General features: G+C 43.8%; 1 long non-coding RNA gene across 2 annotated transcripts in view; it reads left to right on the top strand.

Annotated features, from left to right (window-relative positions):
* The window catches only part of LOC141420739 (uncharacterized), an 84,047-nt gene extending 66,335 nt beyond the window's left edge, over window positions 1-17,712 (top strand). For both annotated transcript variants that reach the window (XR_012445299.1, XR_012445300.1), the window contains exons 5-6: window positions 15,348-15,441; window positions 17,147-17,712. This is a non-coding gene — a long non-coding RNA (uncharacterized lncRNA). The remainder of the gene's footprint in view (window positions 1-15,347; window positions 15,442-17,146) is intronic.

The raw sequence follows: 17,712 nt of genomic DNA, 5'->3' as shown, positions 1-17,712 counted from the left end.
TTCCTCCAGCAGATTTCCTCCAACTCCCTCTGGGATTGTTTTTTAAAAAGCTCCTCTGCTTGGTTTTAGGGCTCAGCCCAGAGAGTTTCCTTTGATAGAGCAACAACTTCTCTTCCTGGAGGGGGGTGTGTGTGTGTGTTTGAAACCATGACATGGAGGTGAGCTGGGGAGCTAGGGGAAGGCCTGGGGCTCCTGCAGGCCCTTCTTCCTTGATAGCTACTCCCTGGGAGTGGCCGGCTCCCCTCCCCATTTTCACATGAGGCTGCCTGTTGGCTGAAGACTGCCTCCCCTGACCTCAGTTCTTCTACAGAGCATTAATCAGCTAGGGAGGGTTCTCGCCCTCTTCCTTGTTCTCTGCTTCTGGTCTCAGCCTCTTGCACTCTTCTGAAGCCAGGGCTTGTGTCCCCAGGGTGATATCCAAGGCAGAGTTAGCTGGGGCTGATGGTGTTCAATTCCAGCGAAGAAGGGGGCCAGAGGGTGACCTCCAGCTCTGTCAGGAGCCAGGAGACTATTCAGAGAAAGGCTAAACTCACAGTTCTTGGCCCGTGGCCTTGCTGTTTTGTGATGGGAATAGGGGTTTGGGAGTTGGGGAACGAGGGGATACATTTCCCTGTAATTTTAATAAATCGAAGGCCAATTCAATCATAGTATATATTTACCGTAATAATTGCACTTGGCCTCTGCCTCAGAATGGAAATGCCACATGCTTTGCTGTTGGTGTTAAGTTCCAAGTGCACACTTGTACTTGGGGCTGTCCCTCTTTTATCTGTGCTTCATCCTTTCCTCATGATTAGATCAAAGCTGAAGTATTTGCTGAGTCCTTGGCTCTCAGGGCCTAACCTACCTGCTCCATTGATACACAAATTTACAGAGATGATCTCAAGGAGGTGTGAAAATGTGCAGGTGATAAACAAAAAATACATTGCATAGAATGACTTTTGTACAACTTCTATTGGACTTCGATGACCATAGTCCTGATAAAGATTGTGTCCTTGATCGAATTCTAGCCAGGCTCCTCTGAGCCCCTCTTCTGGACTAGGCCCCAACCTTGACCTATAAAGACTTGGACAAACACTAACATAGTTTCTAAGAGCTCAGGGCTGTATCTCTTGTATAACACCAGCAATCTCTCCACCCAGCATGCCTGCTTGAGAGAATTTAAGGCTTATCTGAAGAATTCAGTGCTTGTTCCAGCCAACAAATGAAGATAGGACACCAGGCTCTCAGCCTTGGTGGGAGGTAGGAGTTTAAATCCAAAACGTGCCAGCCAGCAAACCCAGATGGGTTCACATGGACCAAACCCCCATTCTGCTTTTCATAATTTTTCACTTCCCTGACTCTACTCTTCCCATTACTGCCACTTATTCTCCCTTTAAGACTCCCAGTCATTTCTACCTTTGGGTTCACTTTGGTTCATGCTGGACCCTTTTTCCTATTGCAGTAAGGTAAAGTAGTCCTTACCACTTTAGTGTCCAGCTTTGTTTCTTGTGTGTATATTCCTGGGAATTGAATTCAGAGCCTTGCAAATGCTAGTCAAGCACTCCACCACTTGAGCCATGACCCCAGTCCTTTTCCTTTTTAAATAGGATCTAGAATCTCACCTGGGCTGCCCTAGATCATGATTGTCCTCCAGAATATCTGGGATTATAGGCATGAACCACTATGCCTGGCCTTTGCTTATCTTTGATAGTCCACTTGATAAGTGATTGGCACTGGTTGAATACATACTGTGCACCATTTACCACAATTAGTACTGGAGATACAAAGAATGAGTGAGAAACCCATTCTCAAGGATTTAGCCATAAGCTTACCATCAAAAAAACTTTTAAGTCCCAACATTGAGTCCCTTATTGGGCCTCTGTGAATAGAAAAATCACAAGAGCACTGTAGATGCTATCCTTGGAGTTGACAAAGCAAAGCATAGACTCACTTCTATACTTAGCCACACATGGCCTACATTTATATGTCTTGAGCTGGAGTGTCTGGTGACAATGTGACATAAACACTGTGGCAAGACAATACAGGCTGTGGAAATAACAGGACCATGCAGAGCCAGGGACATCTGTGCTCTGTAACAGACCATTCAACAAATTTCCCCAGATGACATGGCTGAGCAGGTGGCACAGCTCGGCACCAGGTTTGAGGTCAGCAGGACACTTTTAGAAGGTCAAGGCGGAAGTTAAGACAGACACAACTCCCCTCCTTGGTTTTGATACAATGGGTCAATGCCTTGGGTTTCATCTTTAGTGCTTTGAGAATCTGTTAGAATTCCAGCCCAAGAAGGGTGAGAAAAGTAAAGTCATGATGATGGTCTGATAACAACACCAGTAGGGGAAGAGAAGTTTGGTTGAGGAGGTGAGGAATAATGGAGGAGGTTAGAGAGGGTGAGGAAGAAGGAGGCTCCAATGGGAAAAGGCCAGTCCTGTGCTCAGGCTGTCACAAGAGAAGAGAGAGGTAAAATCTCAGGGGAGGAATGGAGCTGCAGGACTGGGTGGTAAAGTCAACGAAGAAATAAAGACTAAAAACGAACTCAGGTTCTCTGTCATGGTGACAACATGATGGCATTGATGAGCCGGGCCATCAAGAAGGGCCAGCTTCCTCCAAAGCAGGTGCGGTCCAGGATAGGTTGTGCCTTGGAAACAGAGTTCCTGCTGGAGCAGGACTGGGCTCCCTTCTGATTCCTGCCACCCGTTCTCCCCCTGCTCCACCTGGTCTCTGGTCACCCATCCCACATTTGCACCTATGGAAGGCAGGCAGAGGCAGGTCCAGGCCTTCTCTCCTCCCTCCCTTCTCCAAAAGCTCCTCCTTGCTCATCTCACGCTGTCAGAACTTACGTCCCACGCTAGGGGAGGCCCCAGACAGCAGCTGCCACATGCCCCTGATTTGGAACACAATTTCCCCAAGTAGTTACAAGGCCTGCTCTTTCATGTCATCTGCCACTCTGCTCAAATGCCACCTGCAAGGTGGGCCCTTTCCTGCCATCCTAAGATTACACTCCTGCCATCCTCTGACCCTTACCCTGCCTCAGCTTTCCTGTCCAGCACTTTGTTACACCCTGCTGTGTGTTCACGAGTTTGTTTGCTCTTCCTCACTGGATGAGAACCCTTCAGGGTCTCTGCTGTGTTCTGTGCTCTGCACTGAGCCCGTAGCACTTCCAACAGTGGTGGGCACATGGTAGGTGTTCCCTAGACATTCGCTCAGAGAGTGGCTTAGGGATGTCTCCATGTGGAACACTGGAAATGTTGATATCTCTTTCTGGAAATGCTGTCCTTACTTCTTGCATCTCACTTTTTTGCTTTAGTTTTGTTTTCTTTTTCCTTTATTTTCTTTTTTTTTTTAAAGGTACTTGGGATTGAACTCAGTTCATAACCCTAGTACTTTTCGTTTTAGTTTGTTTTTTTAGATAGGTCTTGTGCTTTTGCCTGGGCCAGTATTGAACTACAGTCCTCTTACATTTATGTCCCAAGTATTGGGATTACAGATATGCTTCACCACTACAGCTTGTTTGTTGAGATGGAGTCTTGATAACTTTTGCCTGCTTTGGCCTTGAACTGAGATCTTCCTATCTCCACTTCCTGAGTAGCTGGTATTGTAGGCAGGTACCACCATGCTCAACCTCTCTTGTTGTTCAAGTTCAGGTTTGTAACACTTTGCTGTAGCCTGGATCTTGAATATCCTCTGAAGTCCTATGTATTAAAGGCTTGGTCCCCACCCCATGTCACTATTGGGAGGCGTGGATCCTTTAGGGGGTGGGGCTTAGTGGGAGGAAGTTAGGTCACTGGGAGTGTGCACTTGAAGGGGATTGTGGGATGTAGGTCTTTTTTGTTTGCTTCCTGGCCACTATGAGGGGAGCAGCTTGTTCTGCCATGCACTCCTGCCATGACATAGTGCTTTGGCCAGGCCCAAAGTGACAGAGTCAATTGATAGGGACTGAACCTTCTGAAACCATGAGCCAAAAAACACCTTTCCTCCCTCTGAGTTGATTGTCCCAGCATTTTATTGGTGATGGAAAGCTGAGTGGCACACTCGCACTGGGGTCCATGTGCGCTCTCTGAGCCTTGTCTCTCCATTCTTGTTCCCTTCCAGTCTCTTGAGCCCCAGTTTCCTGGAGGCCATTTCTGTGTAACTGCTTCACTGTCATCTAAAACTAGGAAGCGACCATCCACTGTCAGTTTCACCATCCTGATCAGTGGCATGGTTTTCCTTCTACTCAGCTAAGCCTGAAACCCAGTTTTTTTCATTTCTTTAAACCCTTTTCCTAATGGGACCTGTTGAAACTATTGTAAGAATGGGAGGAGGAGGATAAAGGAGAATGATGGAGGGGTGAATCCAACTATGACATATTGTAAGAACTTTTGCAAATGTCATAGTGTACCCCCAGTACAACAATAATATGATAATTAAAAAAAGAAAAAAGAGAAAATCCTCTTTTTCCCCCAACCAGCACCAACTCCTGTATTTTTTCCCCACATAATTTTTTTCAAATAAGGAACTATTTGTGGTTTATTGCTTAGTATTTGCAAAACACTGTGCTAAGTGCCTTGCAGGTGATGAGGTATAAAGAATCCCAATCTGCCTTCAAGGAATTTGTAATTAGGCTGAAAAGATGTGACTACTATCCTCCCTCTTCCTGCGATCAATTTTTTTCCCCTAGCAGTGGCCCTCATCTCGCAACCTGAGGTCCTCCTCTCTCTAACTTCTTCCAGCTCTGTAATCCACTAACAAAACAAATTCTCTCTAGAGCTGAGCATGGTGGCATGCACCTGTAATCCCAGCACTTGGGAGACTGAGGCAGGAGAATTGAAAGTTCAAGGCCCGCCTGGGCTATATAGAGAGAACCTGCCTCAAATAGGAAATAAACAAAGCTCTCTGTGATGCCACTTTCATGATATCCTCTCTCTATTCTATACAGAGGCAGAATGGTGTCGTGGAGATAAGGTTAGGCACGGGATTAAGAAACTTGGCTTCCTGGTCTCCCACTAACTCACCAAGGGTGCTTAGGTGACATACTTGAACTTTGGTCGACCTCTAAGTTCTCTGCCTCTCTAAGGTCTCTTTTGCCATGTCCAACTCTGTCACAAGGCCATCTCAGTCTGCCCCTCCACCTGGCTTTCCCAGCTGTCCAAATGCATCTGGTCCTAGGCAGATCAGTTACCTCCAAGTCCTGTGGCCAGACTGCGCTGACCCCTGCCTCCCTGCCTCTGTCTCCTTGGCTTCCCTTGCCCGGTGCCAGCTCAACACTCACTTTTTCTTTCTCTTTTTGGTGGTACTGGGGTTTGAACTCAGGCTTTCACACTTGCTAGACAGATGCTCTACACTTGAGCCACTCCCCAAGCTCTGGTTATGTTTGAGATAGGGTCTCACTTTTGGCTCAGGCCCAGCCTGGACAAAGACCCTCCTGTTTCAGGATTCCCTCCCTCCATTGCTGGGATGACAGGTGTGAGCCATTATGCTCAGCTTTTTCTTTCTGTTGAGATGGGGTCTTGTGAATTTCTTTTGCCCAGGCTGGCCTCAAACCCCAATCCTCCCAATATCAGCCTCCATAGTAGTTAGAAGGGTGAGTTATCAAAGCCTGGCTTCAACACTCACTTCTTCCATGGAATATTCCCTGACCTTTCCAGCTTTCATCGACCTTTTCTTCTCAACTCCTGGGCATCTACATGGAATAGCTAAACAATGTTTTTTTTAAGTTATTCACTTTTATTTTTTTGCCATACTGGAGTTTGAACACAGGGCCTTGTGTTTGTTAAGCAGGTGCTCTACCACTAGAGCTACACCTTCAGCCCTTTTTGCTTTAGATTATTCTTCAGGTAGGGTCTTGATTGTTTTTTGCCCTAGGCTAGCCTCAGACTGCAAGCTTCCTACCTATGATTCCTGTGTAGCTGGGATTACAGATTTATACCATCATGCCTATCTTTTTTGTTGAGATGGGTCTTGCTAACTTTTTTTGCTTCAAACCCCAATCCTTCTATCTCCCAAGTAGCTGGGAGTACATATTTGAACCACTGCACCTGGCCTAATTTAAAAAAAAGAATGTCCCTGTTGCTTCAGGTACAATTAATCTTGATTATCCAATGAGCTGTAAGGTCTTTGGGGAAATGAACCTCTTCTTATGCATGCTTTGAATTTCCCACAGCACAGCGGTCAACATGTCATTGAACGTCTAGTGTGTTCCTTACATACTTGTGTTAATCAGGGCCCTGGTGAGCAGTACAGACACACACGCACACTCACATTTATGTTAAAGAGTGCCTCATGTGATTGCAGGAGTCTGGCAGATACAAAAGCCCCACATGAAAGCCAGAGCTCAGGTGGGAGTTGGTGTTTCAGCATTAGGGCAGAATTTCTTCTTCATTGGGAAGCGTCAGTTTTTGCTCTTCAGGCCCTCAAATGATTAGGCAAGGTGACCCAGTGTTATGGCAGGTCATTTCCTTCACTCAAAGTCAACTGCCCGTAGATGTTAAACACATCCTCGAAATACCTTCTCAGAAGTACTTTGCTGCCATCCACCAAAGTTGTCACACAAAGCTGGTATCACCCTGGCTTCCTATGGAGTCGTATTGAGGAGCGACTTCTTGTCTACACAAGGCTCAGTTCTCAGAACAAAAGTAGAAAAGGATCACTGTGACCGGGACAGGAGAACAGAGCCACCCAGCATGGAAGGAGAAACCATGGGTGCTCCCGGGTGGGGAGGCTGGCAAGAAGTTTATGAGTCAGCAGAATTGAAGATTCTGGAAATGTAATTATTGGTGGAGGTACTGGAGATGCTTGGATATAAAGAAAGGGGTGGAGGGAAGAGAGTGGAAGGGAGAGAAGGAGAAAAGGAGAGAGAGAAGAGAATGGAGTTTAAAAACCCCAAGTCATTGTTTGTTGTACAAGGATAAATGAATCAGAGGTCAATTTAAGTAGGTCCAAAATTAGAAGGACATTTTGCTTTCTTCTCAGGCAATAGAAAGAAACTAATGACAGACTCTGGAAATATGAGGATAAAGTCAATAGGAACCTAAATAAGCAAAGCAGATGCTTCTAGTGAGGAAAGACAGATCCTGACAGATTTTTTTCAGATGACAAAAGCCTAATTTTTGTCTGGAAATTGGTTAATTTAAAATAAATTTGTGGAGCTAAAACTTGAGGGAGCACACACACACACACACACACACACAGAAAAACCAAACAAAGCTGCTTACAATGGACACCCAGGTATTTACTGCAAAGCAGTTAGAATTAGCATTGCTGAAGCGTTCCAAATAGATGAGCCTCGCCATTACCCTTCTGCGAATTCAAGCACAGAGGCATCATTACACAAATTACATGCCTGGAGAAGGGGCTGTTCGCAGGGATGAACTTGGGAAAGAACAGTTAAACCCGAAGCAATTTTGCCTGTGTGTAATTTGCAACATTCCCCCTGCGATCCTGGAAGATATTTACGCTTGAGCAAACTTCTCACTCCCAATCTGATTTCCCTCTTTTCTCAATCCAGCCATGAAGTCATGAAGTCCCCTGTTTGGGACAATAGGATTTGCTGCCATGGAAACAATTACAATGTCATAAATTCATCTTGCCCCTTGAGAGAAAAGAGGAAAAGCAATAATAGGAATATTTTGCAGTTCAATAATGCCATTCATCTCACAGTCACTCAGTAGTAAATATCATCGATTTCTAGATGAGGAAACATGAAGCAGCGAGTTCCTGTGCCCGGTCTAAGGCTCTTGACTTTTAGACTGTAGCAAGAATATCCAGATATTTCTAATTCCTACCAAAGCAGAAGCTAAGGGGCAAACTTTTGGTCTGCATTACTCTCTTTTTGGATGAGGAAGAAGAGCTGATTTCTCTCTCAGGGCTGTCCTTTACCAACTGTTTCTCATTACAAGTGAATTTGATGGAACCTTGTTTGATAAAGTCTACAAACAAAAAACCCTTGGCAATTGTCACAGGGTGAGAACATTTATAGAGGGACAGAAAAGAGGCTGTAGAGATTGCATAAACTCTCCCATTCTGCTCCTTCCTCCAGTCTCATCTGCCAGTTCCTGCACTGGGCTCCTGGCCATGAGTGAATTGATCTAGACATGAATGGTACCCAGGACCCTTCACCTATATGAACCCCTTCCAAGGATCCGGTAGGGACCCTTGTAATGCGTTCACTTGGGCAGATTTCAGAAATCTTTTGTTTGAACTCCAACTTCCTGTCATGTTGGGTAGTGTCAGAGAGCAGCCTAAGCCTTTTGGGAGTCTAGTATTGGGAAGTGAGTTAGGAATGCACTTGAATTAGATAGTTTGCCCTCATTTCTGTTTGTAGTGAAATGATTGGTAGTCATTTCTGAGTAGCAATAGTTTTCAGGGTATTTGTTGTTGAGACTGGGGTTTGAACTCAAGACTTCATGCTTGCAAAGCAGGCGCTCTATGGTTTGAGCCAGTCCATTTTGTTCTGGTTATTTTGGAGATGGGGGTTTCACAAAATATTTGCCCAGGCTGGCCTCAACAGTGATCCTCCTAATCTCAGCCTCCTAAGTAGCTAGGATTGCAGGTGTGAGCCACAGGTGCTCAGCTCAGCAACATTCTTAACGTCCAGTGCCTGCTGGTCCCCACAGATGATGAGAGATTTGAATGTGTCTTGAGCACTCACCACTGGGACCAGGCATTCTAGACCTTCTTTGTTGGCAGGATACACAAGATGCAATAATTTATCCTTTATTTTGGAGTGGATGACCTAGCATTCCCTAAACCACTAGACCTCTAAGATTTTTAGTGATGTGGTGGGTTCCTGAATCTTCAGAGGGTTTGGCTCTCACCTTCCTGAATGCACGTGGCTCACCTAGGCCTGCGATATACTAGCCAAAACCTAGCTTATCCAATCCAATGGATCAGTATGTCATTCTCTGGGTTGTCCAGCCAGTCCATTTTTTTCTTTTTAGACTTGATTATGACAAAGCATGAGAGTGTTAACATAGCCCTCAGTCAGTACATAGCATATGTGTTCCTGACAGGATTGGAAAGAATGCCTTTGCCAGAGCAGTAGCTGCATTCCATGTACCCAATGCTATGTTTATCTGCAAAGATTAGCATATCTAGTGTGGCAGCTCTATTTGTCTTTGGGCATGGTTGGGTGGCAGTCAACCACTGTCATCCTTCAGAACCCACCTTACTTGTTTGTGCTGGGGCCAGACTGGTGAATTAAATGGAGATAAGCTTGCATCCTTCAGGTTTTTAAGGGTCACATTACTTTCTGCCATTCCTTCAAGAAGCTCTATTACTTTTGATTTACTACTTTGGACTGGGTAGGAGGGGAAGTTTCAGAGGCCTTTACTTGGCTGTACCTGCTATCCAAGGAATCAGTATAGATGTATATGTATCCAATTATACTTTTGGGCCTGTGGAAGTGACCATTGGATGGATCCATGGATTCAGTATGCCCTCCGTGAGCCAGAACTGGGCCAAGTTATCTCCATTTATTATCTGGGTCCCCTATGTCCTCCTTCTAACAGAAGGATCATGGTGATGCTTTGAGTCTACTGTTATCAATTCCAGTGTCCAACACACCTCAGAATGTCTGGATATCTGTCCCCTTGCCCCAGTGTGCCTGTCTGAATAGCCAGTATAGATGTTTGGGGAAACAAAGAGGAGTTATTACTTGGTATACTTTCTATGATGTACAGGTCCTTTCACTTAAGGACTCACCATTTCTTTCAGTTCATAGGTTCCAGGTCCACAAACTGGTTCACATCTGGAAATTGGGCAAGAAATTGTGATTTTGTATTGGGATGATAGCCCTCAGTCCCCTGATCTATCATCCTTAATTTCTTTTTATTACAGATTAAGTCATAGTCTTGCTGCCTGTCCATTTATTCTGTCCATGGCATGTTACCTCTTGAGAGAAGAGTGGGGTGCTTCTGCTTCTCAGAGAGTTCATAACTTAATGTAGGAATTCAAGATTCTTGAAGGCATTAGCCCCAGTATTCCCACCCCATGTGCCGCTTGGACTCGATGTCTTCCAAGATGCATTTTAGCCACAAGGCATCTTTTAAGGGTGCTCTTGTAGGTCTAATTCTAACCTTCCATTAAGAGGCAGTGAGGAATAGGCACTGTGAGCAGACCACGAAGATTTGAACTGTGGCTCTGCCACTTACTAGCTGTGGGACTCTGATCAGGTTACCTAATGTTTCTGAACCTTGGTTTCTTTATTTGTGAATGGTGGTAACACAGTTCCTCTCTTGGAGGATGAGATGAGTTGGAGTGTGCAAAGCATTTAGAGCAAGGCCCGACACCATGACTAAGTCTTTGTTAGCCTGGCTCCTTCATTCAGTGATTCAGTGAGCTGTGGATTCGGCCACTTTTTGCTCCCGCTGCTCCCTGGGTTTTCCTTCATTGTAGCACTAAACACATTCGCTATGGAGAATCACTGCCTGTTTCCTGCTTGACTTTGTGTTCCTCCAGGGCCCAAGCTTGTGCTTTGTTACCTCTCAGCTCCTGGTGCAGTGCAGTTGCTTGCAAAACATGCTTTTGAATGAGTAAGTGAGCTCATGGCCCAGAGACTGGTGCCTCTCAGGCTGGGTCCTGAAGTGGTTTTAGAACCACTTTTCCTTCACCCACTGCTGCTGGGTCTGTCAAGTGTGCTCAGTGGGATCCCTTGGTTTGAGACTATTTGTTACTTGGGATTATGTGGCAAATAAACCATACCTTTGGTACTTGGTACTTGTGTTGCGATAGCCACTGCTGCTCTCATTCTACCTTTTCCCTGGGTTCTGGCCCTTGCTTGCTTTGGCTGTTAAGACCCACTCGTTCCTATCTCTTTCTGGCTTCCAGGTGCTTAGCTCCTGCAAAACAACACCTCAGATTCTCTCATCTCTGCTTTTTTCCAGGTTCCTAAGCTTTCATTCTGCAACCAGGTAGATAGCACCAAATCCCTTGTTTCTGCTGTGCCTTCCTAGTTGTCAGCTTCTGTTAGCCCAAGAAGTCCCAAGACCCCTGTTTAACTTCTCCACTAGCCCAGCCTGACAATGCCACCATTTCTGTGTCAGCACAGGGGCTTCCTGTGTCAGGAGCTGCTGGGCTTCCTTGTTTCTCAAGCTGGATCCGCCCCCTCACCCCCATTCAGGTATAACCACCCAACTCCATGGCAGCCTCGGGTCTGCCCACACTCGATACAGCCCTTGCCTAGGAAATAAATATACATGGAATTTTTAGATTGCATAAAATTTTCATCATTGTCCAGCTACATTTTGGAGGTGGTATGACCTCCTTGTATTTGGACCCTTACTTGGCTTCTGACTGTAGCTCATATACTCTTCACATTTCTCATGTACTGAGAAGGTATTTGATTGATGCTGCATAGCCCTCTAGGACGGGGATGACTCAACCTTGTCCAGTTCTCATCCTAAGCCCAGAGGAGGTGATGCTCATAGTCATAGAACTTTTCTTTCAGTGTTCAGATAAAGTGGTAGACCATTCTCAACTCAACACTCCCAGTGGCCACTATCAATGAGAGCTGGCACATGAGTGGGCTCCTGCTTGCCATCTCTGAAATAAATGATTCTTGCCCATGTCTGACCCTTGCTGTGGGCATATTGTTTGTGAGCATGCCTAACAGAGACAGACTTAGTGCTTTTGCCTGGTTGTGGGAAAAAGGCCTTCCTCTCCTTTCCTCACAGCCTTATAGTGTGGCAGTTTGAAGGGTTGGCGCTCCTGAATTTCCATAGTCAATGTGACCTCATGAGGGAGAGTGACCAAGACTTAACCAAATTGCTTCCCTGGAGTGGAGGTTCTGGGACTCATGACCAGGTCTGAGATTTAGGAATTTGATTTTGAAGTGAGGAGAGGTAAGGGTGACTGGTGTGGAATAAAAGGAGATCCAAAACAAAGCATTGAGACTGAAATAAGAGCCAAGCAGAGACTACTCGTGATTATTCTTTGGGGAACCAGGAAGAGGGCTTGGAAAATTAGGTATGAGGCTATAAGTCAGAGAATGAAGATGCAGAATAGAGAGATTTGCTAAGGGTGAGGAGGAGGCCAGGATCTGGGGAGCTGGCTCAAGATGCTGTACAAAAGCCATCAGGAATTTCATAGTGTTTATGGTTCTGTCTATGGAATGAATATCTGTTAAAAACTGTGAAACGGCCCAGAAGAAAGCCATGTTGTCCTGCATTACTATAAAAGATCCCCTTTTTCTTCTTAGTACAACTAATCCAGGTTCCAGGCCTACAATCATATTACGTGTACATAGTACACAAAGGATAGACAACCCCATTTACCCCAGTGCACAAAGACATCACCAACCCATTCACACAGAAATAGCAGGGAACCAACATGGTAGTAATAGCACCCCTACCATTTCGCTCTTTCATAAATGTAACATTTTTATTTTGATATCTTCTAGATGAAAGAATGTGGTTTTGTTTCCTCCTTCAAAGTTTTCTGTGGGGTAGTTTTTGTTTATGCTGGTGGGGGAAAAGCAAGGATTTGAGCAATACATTGAATGTGGGCCAGCCTTATAAAGTCCAATGTGGAACAGACCATGTCAGTGATTGTTCTCATTGCCTATTCTATAGACTTATCTGTGCTCACAAAGCAATGTGGGCACCATGCCTTTATTATTTTAACTCTCCACTGGGTATGCAGAGAATAAATCATTTTGTCTTCTTTGAAACATAACTTTATATACTTAGAGACTTATGGCTCCCCCTGGTCTCTTTTCTTACAAGCCAAATACAGGCCATCTTAACTGTATTTTCTCATAAGACTTATTTTTCAAAAATTTAATAGTTCTCATTTGTCTCTGAAACTTCTTTGATTAGTTTGCATTGATTTTGAACTTTGGAACTTGAAGAAGAATATGCTTACTATCCCCACTAGGTTTGTATTCAGTGAAGGCCAAGGCAAGAGTAATAAACACATGCCTCCTTGGCCTTCCACTAAGATTCCTCCATACCTAGTCCAACCCACCCTGGTGTATTGCAGCGGGGACCCTGTGGACTTCCAAAACATTAATGACTCCTTGGCTTAGCCAGACCAATGATCCTAACACTCAGCTTGCTGCATATTTGCCGATATGGAAACCACTTTGTTTTTCTTTATTGAGTCTCATTTTATTGATTGGAACCCAATCTCTAATTTTGACAATGTGTGCATTTTATTATCTTCCCTTGCACAATAAACTACCTTTTCTGGTATCCTGATATTTCATCTGATAAGAATCACAACTTTTGTGTATATTAAGTTGGCTAAGGATAACTTTTCACTAATTTATTCATTTATTCCATTATGTGCAAATATATACACATATAACAGAGAATGAGATGGGGAAGAGAGGCTCCTCTGTTCAATTGGCTTAAAAGCTAATAGGAATCAAGTTTGTATTTTCTCTCCTTCTTGGACATAGTTCAAATTCAGAGAAAATGCTCAATAAAGATTTATTCTGGAGTTGAGCATAGTGGGTGGACTGCTTCCAATAAATAATTCCTTCTTAGTTGTAGACATAGCTCAAGTGGTAGAGTACGTGCCTAGCAAGCATGAGAACCTGGGTTCAATCAGCAGTCTCACACACACACACACACACACACACACACGAGAAGTCCTTCTCTACCTCCTCTCCTATAATCCACACACCACCCTGTGTTTGCCTCTAGTCTAAAGCATGAGAGCAGGTGAGTCCTGTGGTTGGGGGTAAGAGGATGCATGCCAAGAGCTGATGGAGCTATTCTGGATGTTGGCATAAGCCAGATTATAAAGCATGGCCCAGAGGTAAGGGAGAATCTCAGCCATTATCCCAGCCACATCTGGAATCCCATTGTTCTGGAACTCTGATGACTGAACACGTTGGGACTGTTAGAAGACAACCCCCTTGACATGAGGTTTTAGGTTCTTGTGATTAGTGTGTACATTTGCAGTGCATGGGAGAGGCTCAGTACAGCTAAATCGGCTTCCCTCCTGGAATTCCAAATAAATGTAGGAAACGGGTGTGTGGTAACTCTAGCCTGGAGAATTAACAGGTACTATTTGAGATCAAAATGTGAAGATTCTGGCTCTAGCAGCAATGTGGGTATAGATGTAGAAAGAAGGGAAAAGGGAAAATTAATATTATCTTTATATTAATGTATCAACACTTTATATTATATTATGTATAATGAGTCTATATTATGAGTTTATATTATGCATCAGCACTGTATTGTATATTTGGTATATTTTTTCTTACCTCACCCACAATAGCCCTATGAGGCAGATATCCCTATTTTCAGATAAGTAAAGGGAGACAGGTTAAGTAACTTGGCCAAACCAGGATTTGGCCATAAGTCTGCTTGGCTCCAAGCTTGTATTTTTCCATGATATCACTTGACTGTTTATTATGAATAACACTCCTTTTTATACTTGTCTATTGTCATGTTCTATGACCTAATCACATTAACTGGGTCTATTATGAGAGGAAGGCCTCACTCCTGTAATTTTAGGATGATAATATGACTCATCACCACCCTCCCATTAGAGAAACTTCCGAGAAAATAGTGAGGTGGTGTACAATATAGAACTCCTCTTTTCCATAATAGAAGTTGTTCCAAACCTGGTCTGGCCCAGAACTTTTCTTCTGTGTGATAAAAATCCATCAACCTTCTTTGGGGGTGGGGGGCGGAGAAAACCCCACACTTAGGAAATTTCTGCTGAATTTTAATGGGATGAGGTTGTGGTTGAGGAAATCAGAGACTCAATCACTCCATTGACTCTCAGCTGATTGTCAGAAAAGTTTAGAGACTTTTAACCAGTCATTTAAAAAAATTTGCACTTAACAATGATATTTTCACCATTCTCTGTTCCTTTAAAATATCCCTGGCATGGCCTAAAGTGGGCCTTTTCCCTTATATGCATGATTGCAAGAGCGTATTGATGCTTGTTCACAATTAAATTGTCTGAATTATTTTCTTTATCACTTACAAATAACTGTGAATAATTAACATTCACTTAACTCCTTCAATACGTTAGGTAAGGTTGTAAGCACATTACATATATTGCATGTGCCCACCAGATATATTACAGCCAAGGACATAGACCCTCGCAGCTGAGAACATTGACACCTAGAGAAGTGAAATGATTTGCCCTGCACTGATTCCACAGGCAGGTAAGTGATGGAGCTGGGCCATGAGTCGGACAGTCTGACTCCAGTCCTGAACTTCTGACTGCCATATTGTACATCAAGTCTTCTCCCTTCTGTTTTCAAAGGTTTCATTGCTTCTGTTGTCAGAATACTTTGAGTATTGATGTAGTTGTATCTCTGTAGGGTATTTCACTGCGCTAAGATGTCACCCCTTACTTTTATTTCCTTGTCCAATTAGAAGTGTCACAGTCATTCCATATTTTTTGTTCAGATCCTTCAGTTCCTGCTCATGGATGGAAAGGACTTAGTCAACCTCAAGACAAGTTGTTCAAGGACAACATCAAGACATGGATGTTCCAGGAGAGGTCAGAGAAAAATGAGAGGTCACATTTGGAAAATTCCATCAGCCTATGTCCCATGTTTAATAAAATATTGTGAGTAGGAGTAGCAACAATTGTTCTCCACCCAAAGATTTAAAAAAATGGGATTTCCAGAACAAACAATAAGGACGATGAGTCAACCTAAAATTAACAAACTAAAGGTCCAATTCAAAATACTTCCCTTGACTCAACTTCGTTCAGCTTTAGTCCAGAATCTAACAATTTGAAAAATATGCAGATAATTGTAAGTTATGACTAGTATAAAGTTTTTCAGTGATAATTAAATCCAGGAAAACAGTTGACCACTCAGGCCTAATATGCACCTGAAAGTGAGCTTTGTAGATCTAAATAGAAAGTAAGACAATACCCTTGTCCACTACTGATAGCCAGGTAGTACCATTCAAAAAATGAATGTGGCAATTCATTGATTCAGTTATACTACCTTCTTACTCATTTCTTAGAAATAAACCTGAGTCATGACTGCTTTCTTTAGTTTGATGAGAAAACATTTTATATGTCCCACAACCTCTGACTCTCAGGGAGATGAATTTTTTAAAATTTTAATTAACTAATTATTTGCACTACTGGGGTTTGAATGGAAGGCCTCACTCTTGCTAGGCAGATGCTGTAAAGCTTGAGCCTCTTTTTGATTATTTTTCAGATAGAGTCTTATGATTTTGCCTGGGGTTGGCCTCAGATTAAGGTCCTCCTACCTATGCCTTCACATAGTTGAGATTACAAGCACACAGCATCGAACCTAGTTTGTTTGTTGCAATGGAGGTTTCACTAACTTTTTGCCTGGGCTGGCCCTGAACCTTGATATACTGATCTCTGCCTCCGGAGTAGCTGGGATTACAGATATGTACCACCACACCCAGCTAGGAGATAAAATGTTAACTAACAAGGGCCCAGGTGTTTTATAGGCTTGTAAATTTGGATAAAACCCTCAGAAAACTGACATGATGTAGTGATGTCTTTTTTGCAGGTATGTGTGTTTCCTTGTAAATAAACTAATTTGAAGGTTACGGTTGTATTGCCCTTTAGAACATTAACTACTTTTGTATCTAATTTAGCAGTCTCATTTCAATATTCTTTTTCCCCAACTAACTATATATAAATCTGCTTATTTGGACACTCTTCTACTCAGTGGTTGTCTTTCTTCTAGTTTCCTTATTAATAAGCTAACTAAAACACTGTCAGGTGTTCAGAATAAACTTTAAGAACTCTGCTTTCCCATATTTCTCATGGTGACAAGCTATGGGGAGAAGTGAAGACTGGAAGGGGTGGAGTGTTGTCGGTGGGAGGGCTTTGTGACTGTAAATAGTGTGGTTTCAGAAGGTTTTACTGAGAAGGGGGCATTTGAGCAAAGCCCTCCTGAGGTGAGGGATCTAGCCTGCAGGTAGTCCAGGGAAGAATGTTCCAGGAAAGTGATAGGGGAGTGAGGAGGTCCTGTGGTGGTTCTGGGCCTGGCGGTTTTCAAAGTTCAGTAAGAAAATCCAGAAAGTGTGAGAAGGCCCAGTAAGGCTGACTGAGTGAGAGGGGAGGATTCAGAGTAGATGAGATCAGAGGGAGGATTAGAGGAATGGGTCATGGGGCAGATAGTGGAGGCCATTGCAAGACCATGTCTTTTCCTGAGGGAGATAGGACAGGTTGGAGCTGAGGACCACCATGATCTGTGTTTCTTTTTCAGAAGAGACCGAGGTGGAAGCAGGGAGACCGATCGGGAGCTACTCTAATCCATGTGAAGACTGATGCTGTTTTAGATGAAATGTAAGAACGAGCTAGAGGCTCTATACATCCTGAAGATAAATCCAAAGGGATTAGGTGGATTGATTGTGGGGTAAGAAGACAAAGATGGACTGACTGGAGGCCATTAGTAGACAGAAATGGGGGAGCAACTCCTTTGCTGAGTGTGACTTCTGAACCATCCACCTGAGGGCTGGAGCCATTTCACCAGCTCCCTTCCCCCTCCCCCGCCCCAGACCACAGGTTCTGCAGGACCTGGCTTCCACTTGTGGGAAGTTTTCTATACACTGGAGGACACCTGGTGTTCACGGCTCATGTTAGCCAGGGGTTCCCCTTCTTCCTAGACAGCAGCTCTCCTGCATGGAGCAGTTTATAAGAACACCTTTCTCACTTGCCTATTTTCCTTACTTGGATATTCTTGTAATTTTGATTTGGTGCTCATTCTTGTTTTAATTTGCATGTTTAAAATTACATTTTCCACGATGTAATAAATATCTTTTGAGATGTCTT

The sequence above is a fragment of the Castor canadensis genome, chromosome 1 (genome assembly GCF_047511655.1).
Source record: "Castor canadensis chromosome 1, mCasCan1.hap1v2, whole genome shotgun sequence".
NCBI lineage: Eukaryota > Metazoa > Chordata > Mammalia > Rodentia > Castoridae > Castor > Castor canadensis.
This window is presented reverse-complemented; position numbering and strand designations above follow the sequence as displayed.